Source organism: Sinocyclocheilus rhinocerous, unplaced genomic scaffold, assembly GCF_001515625.1.
Source record: "Sinocyclocheilus rhinocerous isolate Xijiao unplaced genomic scaffold, SAMN03320098_v1.1 scaffold523, whole genome shotgun sequence".
Lineage (NCBI taxonomy): Eukaryota > Metazoa > Chordata > Actinopteri > Cypriniformes > Cyprinidae > Sinocyclocheilus > Sinocyclocheilus rhinocerous.
The window spans coordinates 378905-389336 of record NW_015626042.1 but is presented as its reverse complement, the minus strand read 5'-3'; positions in this window follow the sequence as shown (position 1 = coordinate 389336).

The following is a 10432-nucleotide window of genomic DNA, read 5'->3' as shown; positions in this document are numbered from 1 at the left end:
AACACTAGATAAGCCCTAACAAGCAAGCAAAATCCCAATACCCTAATAGATTTAAAGCAAAGACCTTCTAAAATAGCATAGACTAGGGCAGCATGCCCTTATTCCTATAGGTAGATGTGATCAGCTGAGAATCAGCTGATGCAAGCTTGACTCACGTGACCTGCCAGAACAAACGCTATCGCTTAATTTACGATGCTTTTGGGAAACAGTCCGTAATATTAAGATCAGTCGTACGATCGTTTTTATGAACCTTCTTAGGCTTACGAAGCTTTTGGGAAACGCAGCCCAGAACAGCGTGAAAGATGAGAGATCTCTCACTGCTGCGATCAGCGAGTGGCTTTCCCATGCTCACAAAACTACAGCATTTGCACTTTAAAAAAAAGCCTTTTAAAGCCTTTTAAATTAAAATATTCAAGCGATTTAATACAATCCACCCATTAGAACACATCAAGAGCTAAATTCAGGTGTTTGTGATCTGTTTTATGTGTAACTATAAGCCTCGCGTCGGGTTTCTCAGATCGTGAGTGCTCACTGCAGCGTTCTCATTAAACTTCTTTATTTGCATGTGTTTTAAAGCCCTTTCAATTAAAATATTAAATCGACTGTATACAATCCAAGCATTAGAGCACATCAACAGCTAAATTCAGGTGTTTGTGAGCTGTTTTATGTGTAACTGAAAGCCTTGTGCCGGGTTTCTCAGATCGCGAGCTCACTGCAGTATCCTCATTAAACTTCTTTAGTTGCACGTTTTAAAGCCTTGCAAATTAAAACATTCCAGTGAATTTACAGAATACAACTATAAAAACATATTAAAGAGCTAAGTTGTGTGCATGTGAGCTTTTTTATCACTGACATCCGCGTCACATCGCGTTGCGCCGGCTTCTCGGCACTCGAATGGACAAATACATACAGAAACTACATCCTTTGCATGTGTTTTAAAGCCTTGTAAATTAAAACACTCTAGCAATTGAAGACAATACAATTAGAAGAACATTTTAAAGAGGTAAAATGAGTGCTTATGAGTGCTTGTGAGATATTCTGTGTTTAACTGCAGAGCAACGTGTTGCGTCTCGGACGCACGCGCTCCGGAGCGCGCTGATTCTGGCTTCTCAGCGCTCGAACGGACAAACGCATACAATATTTTTCAAAATACATGATAGCTTGGCGAATATCATCGAAAACAATCGTTTATGTCTCACATAAACTGTTGAAAAATAAATCTGAGGTGTATCATTATATCATTATATTGGATGTGAACATTAAAGCGACCGCATTTACCGTTAGTCTTCAATGTTAATCCAAAAAACTGAGAAAATCATTCATTTGTCTTGGCCGTTTTATTTTATTTATTTATTTGTTTATTTGCTCTAACAAGAATCAATATTTAATGAAAACTATGCAATGTTATTTTATATTTGATTCTTCCATTTCTGCAACTAAACATCTACAAACCTAAAACCTGCTGTTTTATGCTACTGTTTGCAATTTGCCTATTGCGCAATTTAACTGGTATCTACAATTTTATTATCATAATAAACTTGTTAGTTAGAATAGAAAATTACAGCGGTCTAAACAGTTTTATACAAGCTGCTTAAAATGCTTTAAGTACTTTGACTTTTTGAAATTTAAATCCTAAAAAACCCTTGGAAACAGCCATTGAAAAGGTACTTAAAAGTGCTTCAACTGTTGAAAAACAAGATGAAATTAGCGTAAAATTTTTGCTAATGACAATTTCTGTTAAAAAGCTTCTTCATTACAATACAAAATAACAAGGGTCTATCGAAAATATTATGAAAACAATAACTGTTGTACTTTTTTAATCATTATATTGTTTATATATTATAATTGTTAAATAACCATTTAACAAGTGACATAATAATCAATCATTACTGTTTAAAATGTCAGTTGAAAATTTTACTCTTAAAGCATGAAATCGCAGAATCAGTGAAATTGAGTTTAATCTGGGTATATTATCAGTAAAATAATCATTAAATATTTTTAATTGTTCCAAAAATATTAGCCATTTATATTAATGTGATTCAAAGATGAAGGCCATAATACTAATGTTGTCCACACGAGGGAGCCACAGGATAGCAAATCCTTCAAGATCTCAGTTCAAAGACTGAAAATAATGCAATACATTGACTTGTACTAATAAATTGCATAGCAAGTTTAATAAAGCCCAATATAATAAGTGTGCAAAAACTGTAATCTCCTCAATACTTACAGTATATCTCGCATCCAGCTAGCCAACTCTGTACAAGCTGTTGGCATAGCCTAATAGGCTTTTTTATTAGAATAGAAAATAGCAAGTGTCGATAGAAAAATATTATGAAAACTATAACTCTTCTACTTTTTTTTTTTTTTATTGTGCATATAATAATACTTACATAAAGACTCATAATTTACTTACTTTTTTCTGCTATTGCTTGTAATTTACTTATTGTGAAATCTATCTGGTATCTACAGTTTTGTTGTCATAGACTTTTTTATTAGAATACAAAATAGCAAGGGTCCAAAGAAAAATATTATAACCATAACTCTTCTTCTTTTTTTTTTTTTTGCAGCGGGGCAGCTCAAGAACACCGGACACACAAGTACTCTGGTTCTTTTGCCCCAAGGCTGCCCAGGCTGGCTTTGTCAAGCCAACATCAAAGTTTGTTTACGAACTTTAGCCTCTAGTTAATTTCTGTAGTTACATCTATAATTACACTGTTGACTTTACCTCTACCCCTTAAACCTAACCATACCACCAAGCCCGCCCCTTAAAGGGTTAGTTCATCCAAAAATGAAAATTAGCCCATAAATTACTTACCCTCGTCATCCTAGGTGTATATGACTTTCTTCTTTCAGACGAATCCAGTCGGAGTTATATTCAAAATTGTCTTTGATCTTTCAAGCTGTTTCATGGCACTCAGCGGGTGTTGCATGCTTCAGTCCAAAACAAGTTAAATAAAAAGTGCCCATCCATAAAAAAAAAAGTGTCTCACACGGCTCCGGGGGGTGAACAAAGGCCTTCTGTAGCAAATCGATGCATTTTTGTAAGAAAAATATCCATATTCAAAACGTAATAATCACTTAAATGTAGCTTGCACTCACTGTTGTAAAGGGAAGAAGTTCCGGCTGTTTTAAGCACAGCCATTTATTGGCTACATCAAACCATCAAAATTAAATTTTAATATTGCATATGAATTTGCAAGTTTGTCTATATCAGGGGTTTTGAAAAGTCTGTATAACTGTAAATGTGTCAAAGTTTTGTTAGTGTCCTGCCCAACTTATCAGTTATTTTCACCACTTGATCAAGGCCATCTTCTTTAAAACATGATGACATTTTTCACGTCTTTGCGTTTGTGTGGCCTCTCCTATCAAACTCTTTTGTACGACAACTATTGAAGTGTTCAATTGATCATTCTCATTCTACAAAACCTGTGAACCGCATTCCCCAATATTAACTCCTATAGTAGCGTTTCTCAACAGGGGAGTTCGGATAGCATATGGGGGTGCTGGAAGCAATCATTTTTTAAAAGGGGGCCCTGAGGTGTTCTTGTTCGGCATCTGTTCACTCACTGTGGGCGACTTGACACATGTGTCAGAGAAAGGACTGCAGGCGCTTAAGGGGCTATAGTTCTCGCCCTGGAACATCAGTCAGAATGTATGACAGGAGGCAGGAATCGATTTTAACAGTTACCTGAATTTTCTTCAGCAGCACAGACATACCTTTAACGGTATAGTAGTTACAGTATGGTGAGTCTACGTTCTATAACGGAAGGTGTATGTGGCTGCAAATAGACAAAACAATACTAAATGTCACATAACACCGTTATTGAAACAATTTTATCAGTTGAATATAATGTCTAGCACAATACAACAGCTTAAATAGGCAAATTATAAGTTATAAATTACTGTTCTTTTACATATGAATTTGTAGAGAAAAAATAATGAATTATCTGTCTATAACGACACAGGAACAACACTCAAATCGCATAATCACTCTGCAATGACGTTAATCATTTGCTAATGACAAGGCATTACTCATCATTTATCTCAAGTGGATTTATGAACCAATTACTTGATTATTTCTAAATCTACACATATATGACCCATGCTGGCAAAATGAGTCAGAATGTGTCTAATTTTGAGCTACAGGCAAAAGAAGTGAAAAATGTCAGTTTTGGTCGAATTTCAGGTTTTCACAAAGATGAGTTCATTAAGCCCTCTTCTAGCAATCCCAGTGCTCCAAATAGTAATTAAACATCTAAAATGTGTTGTTGTTTTTTTTCCATTTTTCTCTGCCCACTTCTAGATGATTGCTGCTGCTTCTCACCACAAGTTGTAGGTCTATTGTTGCAAAGTGCAGCATTCCAGCTTTGTGAATGTTCATATAGAATTCTCGATGACATGAGTCCAAACCAGTGAAATATGATTGTCACTGGCTGATGAACCCCTGCTGATGAAAACAAAACAATTGCGCTGACTGACATTTACAAAGTCCGTGCATAAGACGCGCCTCTCTGAGAGCGCGCAATCTCCCAACAAAGTACATTATTGCAAAATATGTCTTGGCGAGATTCACACAAACATAATCTGTTATGTCTTACATGAATATTTAGTTAATGGTTGGGGAAAAATTTGATGAGTAACATTATATTTGATCCAAGCATTACAGTAGGTCTTAATATACTGTAGATCTGTCTCAATGTTAATCAAACATTAAAAGAAAAGAAGGAATCACTTACTGCTTTTGATTAAACTACTTTTTATTTGCATCTTTGTTCATATATTTAACAAAGATAAAATAAAAAAAAATAGCTATATTGTGATTAATAATATAGTAATTATTATTAAGAAATGAATTAGAGGAAAATACGCAACATTGCTTGGTGATTTTGCTTTGGAATCTTCAGAAAACTTTAACAAATTTTTCTCAAAATCAACTCTGCTGACTCTATTGCTTTCAAACGGCTGTAGCTCAGTAATTTTTTCCCGATTCCAACAAGTCATATATCTTTTTGAAGGCATTTTAATGGAGAATGTGAAAAATAAAAATAACTAATTTTTTAAAATTTGCTCATTCCGACTCATTTTCCCAGCATAGTTCACATATAATCAATCTTAAACAAGTAATAAATAATATAAATTATATAAAACTCACTTTTCTCCAATGGACACACACAGTTCTTAATAATCACCACCAACACTGCATCATGACTGGAACGTCTTCTTGTGAAGCGCGACTCACATGAGCATTTCACGTGCATAATCATTTCCGGTGCGTCTGACGATGGCCACTAGAAGGTGCCTTTGCGCTACCTTTGTAACAGCACACATGCAGTGACAAAACGTCTTAGGTTACGTATGTCACCATGGTTCCCTGAGAAGGGAATAAGACACTGCGTCCTCTAAGCGTCCTCTAGGCTATGGGGAACACCTTTGGCGTGACCGGTGTCTGAAGCATACATCTAATCACGACAATAACATTGGCCGGCGACAGCCTATGACTTCACTACCGGCACGACCACAGTATAAAATCCACGTCATCTGCTTCTTTGTCTGAAGCTTACGCCCGAAGCATGGTGAAAAGAGAGGACGCAGTGTCTCGTTCCCTTCTCAGGGAAACATGGTTACATGCGTAACCTGAGACGTTCCCTTCTGAGAGAACTTTGAACTGTGTCCTCTAAGTGGTCGCTATGGGGAATGGTATACCCATGCTGCCATGCTGAGGGGAGTGCCAAGTACCAAGGCGAGCACTAAGTACCAACTCTACCATAACCAAGGGAGTTGCCCCTAGGACACCTTGATGGCTGTCAGTGACATTATCCCCTACGGCCAAAGGCCTGAGCTGTATGCCATAACGAACTTACCTGTTAGGAACTGGGCTTGAGAAAGACTGAACCCAAGGCAGAGCTTGAAGGCTTGGAATCAGAGGCAATGAGATTCCTTTAAGGGGATACGGCCAAATATAAAGGTTGCCATAAACCCAGATCTTAGCCTGTCATCCAGGGGGCTACCTTCACTTTTAAAATGAACTGCTAGAGGATTAACAAGATACTCCAGAAGTTTGGTAGCAAACACCCTGCCTAAAGAGGTATCATCAAGGATACATAAGTAGAGTGGGTCCCAAGGGGGGGTCCCCTTTGTTGTTCAGGCTCAGACCTGGGCCTTCGAGGAATGAAGGAATTGAAGGCAGCTGAGCATGCCTTCGCCTCCTTAAACTTTTCGACAACCATCTCAACGGAAGTGCCGAAAATCTCAGAAGGCAACACTGGCGCATCGAGGAGAAAGCCCCTCTCTTTCACCCTGATGTCAGCCAGGTTCACCCACAAATGTCTCTCCGTGACCACCATGGCCACCATAGATCTTCCAATGGCAGTAGCGGTCTGCTTAGTGGCATGTAGAGCAAGATCTGTGGTGCGGCTCAGCTCAGCCACTTCATCAGCGGAGAGACCCTGACCTTTATCCAGGTCATTCAGCAGGTCAGTCTGGTAAGCTTGCAAAATTGCCATGGAGTGCAATGAAGCTGCAGCCTGACCTGCTGCAGCGTAGGCTTTGCCATTCAGACGAGATGTAATTTGAAGGGGTCTTGGACCGCCCTCTTGAGGACGTCGCGCATGTGCTCTTCGCGCAAAGATCATGTGTGTCATCAGGTGTCAGATAACACGGACACAGATCCACACACTTCTTAAACGTCTTACTAGTGCTCGCCATGGTAGAAAGAAAGAATAGCGTTCTTACCGGATGCACGCTTCAAACAAACAGTCCCTTTGAAGAAGAAGAGGAGGATGACGTCTCTTGGCGCCCTCTAATACTGTGGTCATGCCAGAATTGATGTCATATGTTAACGCTGGCCAATGTTATTGTCTCGTTAGATGCATGCTTCAGACACCGGTCACAATGAAGGCATTCCCCATAGTGACCACATAGTGGACGCAGTTTGAAGTTCCCTCGGAAGGGAATCACTGATTATAATGGTTCTGTTGCTTTGATGGACCGTGTAGCACCATTTGCGTCCCCTGTGGTAGTTACCTGCCAATTTTACTAGATTAGATGGTGTATAATTTCTATAGAAATTACTCTTAACTTCATTGTTCTTTCAGCTTACTGTAGCGCAGCTGCCAAACTTCCTGTGAAAACAATAGCTACCATTCAGATACAATAAAACAAGATGTTTTTTTTCTTGTTTTGTTTGGAAAAACACAACATGAATGGTTTTTGTTTGCTGATTGGCTGTGGTTGGTTTGAATGCCACATTTCTAAAGTGTTTATTTAACTCTCATAAATGTAATTTAGGTTAAATTCAGAGGCTATTTGCTCTTTGGAAAACTAATGATTATGATATTTAAACTCTAATCAAATCAAATACAGTGGAAAAGAAAGGACACCCTATTATATTCCATGGTTGTCCATATTGGGACATAATAAAAAATCATCTGGTCCTTGGCAAGTCTTAATAATTGGAAAATATAACCACAGATGAACAACAACACATGACATATCACACCTACTGACCTTTTTGCTCTTTGGAAAACTAATGATAATGATATTTCAACTCCAATCAAACCAAATACAGTCATGTGGAAAAGAAAGGACACCCTATTATATTCCATTTTTGTCCATATCAGGACATGATAAAAAAAAAAATTATCTGGTCCTTGGCAGGTCTTAAAATTTAGAAAATATAACCTCAGATGAACAACAGCACATGGCATATCACAGTGTCGTTATTTATTAAGCAAAAATAAAGCCAATATGGAAAGCCATGGGTGACAAACTAAGGACACCCTAAGATTCAACTGCTTGTAGATCCACTTTTAGCAACAATAACTTTAAGTAATCATTTTCTGTATTACTTTATCAGCCTCTCACATCATTCTGGAGAAATTTTGCCCACCCTTTTTTACAACTTTGCTCTAGTTTATTGAGGTTTCTGGGCATTTGTTTATGCACAGCTCTCACCACAGCATTTCAGTCAGGATGAGGTCTGGACTTTGACTGTGCTATTGCAACAACTTGATTCTTTTATTTTTCAGCCGTTCTGTTGTAGATTTGCTGGTGTGTTTGGGATCATTGTCCAGTTGCATGAACCAATTTTGGTCAAAATTTAGCTGCCGGACAGATGGCCTCACATTTGACTCTAGAATACTTTGGTATTCTTTGGTATCTAGAATACTTTGGTATCTGGAATACCACTGTCGGGCCAAAAGGGCCAGTCGCATTTCCACTGCATTTCCACAGTCCGGGGCTTGATCGTGCCTCATTAGGGCTTACTCAGGGCCAGGCTAGGGTTTTTTGGCCCACCGAATACCTTGGCAAAGCGGGCCAACTGGGGCTTGAGACATGGTCAAGGTTAAAGGTGGAGTTTATCTCTGGTAAGCGAATAGTCCGGTAACTTTAGAGAGTTTGCGGTAAGATGCGCATTTCGCAGTTTTACATCATGCAAAGAACTTGAACTAAACTGAAAATGGAGAATCGGCAGTACTGGTCTATGGAAGATACCAGGGCTCCTCTAAGCATTTAGGCAGAGGACAATGTACAACACCAGTTTGACGGTGTCTGCAGGAACGAAGACATAATAAAATACATCGTTGCCAAACTTGCTAAGCTAAGTATCCAGCGCACTACGATGCAAGTTCGAGATATGTTAAAGAAATTGCGGGCGCAATATAAAGCCATAAAAATGCACAGTGGACAAAGCGGTGCCCAGAGAAGGTCCTTTCTGTGGTTCGACATTATGAATGGTGTGCCGGGTCACCATCCCTCCGTTAGTGGAGAGACCACTCTGGATACTATGGCAGCTACAACTGGCGGTGAGTTAATTTACCTTGCTAGCAACTTAACGTTAACATGCAAAACAGATAAAATATTGCAAGTGACTGACATTCATGTATATTTATTTATGTTTTGTGTTTGTGTGTGTGTGTGTGTGTGTACTTGTTTATGCTACATTGTGGGGACCAAATGTCCCCACAAGGATAGTAAAACCTGAAATTTTTGACATTGTGGGGACTGGTCTGCGAGCCTTCCCCATGAGGACATTTTTTTTTTTAAATAGTAAATGATGTTTATCTGAAAGTGTAACAATGCAAACAGGTTTTCTGTAAGGGGTAGGTTTAGGGTTAGGGGATAGAAAATATCGTTTGGTCAGTATAAAAGTAATAGAAGTCTATTGGAAGTCCCAACAATTCACAGAAACAAATGTGTGTGTGTGTGTTCGAATTGGCATCTCAGAGTGATTTCTTGGAGTCTTGAAGTTGAGCAGGGACCGTCAACACCTCCACTGCTAACATCTACACCTGGTATGCTACTATAAACAGATTCCACCCAATAATTATTGCATATTTTGTATGTTTCTTGTCAGTAACTAATTATGCCTAAATATATATTTTTTACAGAGAGATACGATTGTTCCCAAGACACAACCGTAATCAGAGGGGGATGGCATCATATTCCACAAAGGATAAGACCAGGTAATTTGGAGTGTAATGTACCTGCTAATAGATGTATCAAATCTTACTGTGGGGCATACATTATGTGCATAGGCAGCACAGATCTCACAATAACTGAATTCAGAGTAATGGGTAGTGGCCCAAATGGTGATGGGGGATTCTTCCCTTCCTCCTTGGAATGTCTTTGAAGCTCAAAGAGAAGACCAAAATCTGGTTAGCATCAGCAAAGATAGCGGAGGTGATAATGATCTTTGAGCAAGAGGTTTACATTAGACATGCCAGCTGTAATTTTGTTGTAAAGGGAAGAGGGACAGTTTACAATGCCTGAGACATGATCCAGAATTGGCTACTGTGTGTGTGTGTGTGTGTGTGTGTGTGTGTGTGTACGTCACAGAAGTTGTAATAGGAGTAGTTGGCCACATCCAGAAAAGTAAATGGATCTCTAATTCCTAATTCCTAAAGGTTTTTCTCTAACCAGCAGATAGCAGTTTTCGGTCCCTAATACCTAGCTCCTAAAGGGCCAACATCCTGCAGATTTTAGCTCCAATCAGCTCCAACTTGCCTGCCTGGAAATTTCTAGTAAACAGGCTTGTTTGAGAAGATCTGCACTCACCCAATCAACAGTGATCACCACAATGCCTGTTAGATATGTGTCTGACTGACATCCAAGTGTAGCTTTTCCTGTAGCTAACTACTTTTTCCAGCAAGTAGCGGTGTAGCGTGACCAAACGCTACATTCCGTTTTGCGTTCTGACGAGTCATGAGCCTGTAATGCATTGAAGCAGCAGCGCAGCGTCTCCTGCACATACAGGAGGTGAATAATAGCCTTTTTAAACTGATAAAATTTTCTTCTTTATTGCACTCTATATCAAATGTCTATTTTACAATCATGAACGGTCATAATATAATCTGTCCCCCCCACAGTTTTTAATGAACACTAATCGAACAGAAAATAAAATCGCGATATAGTAGTGTGCTTATCATTTGGC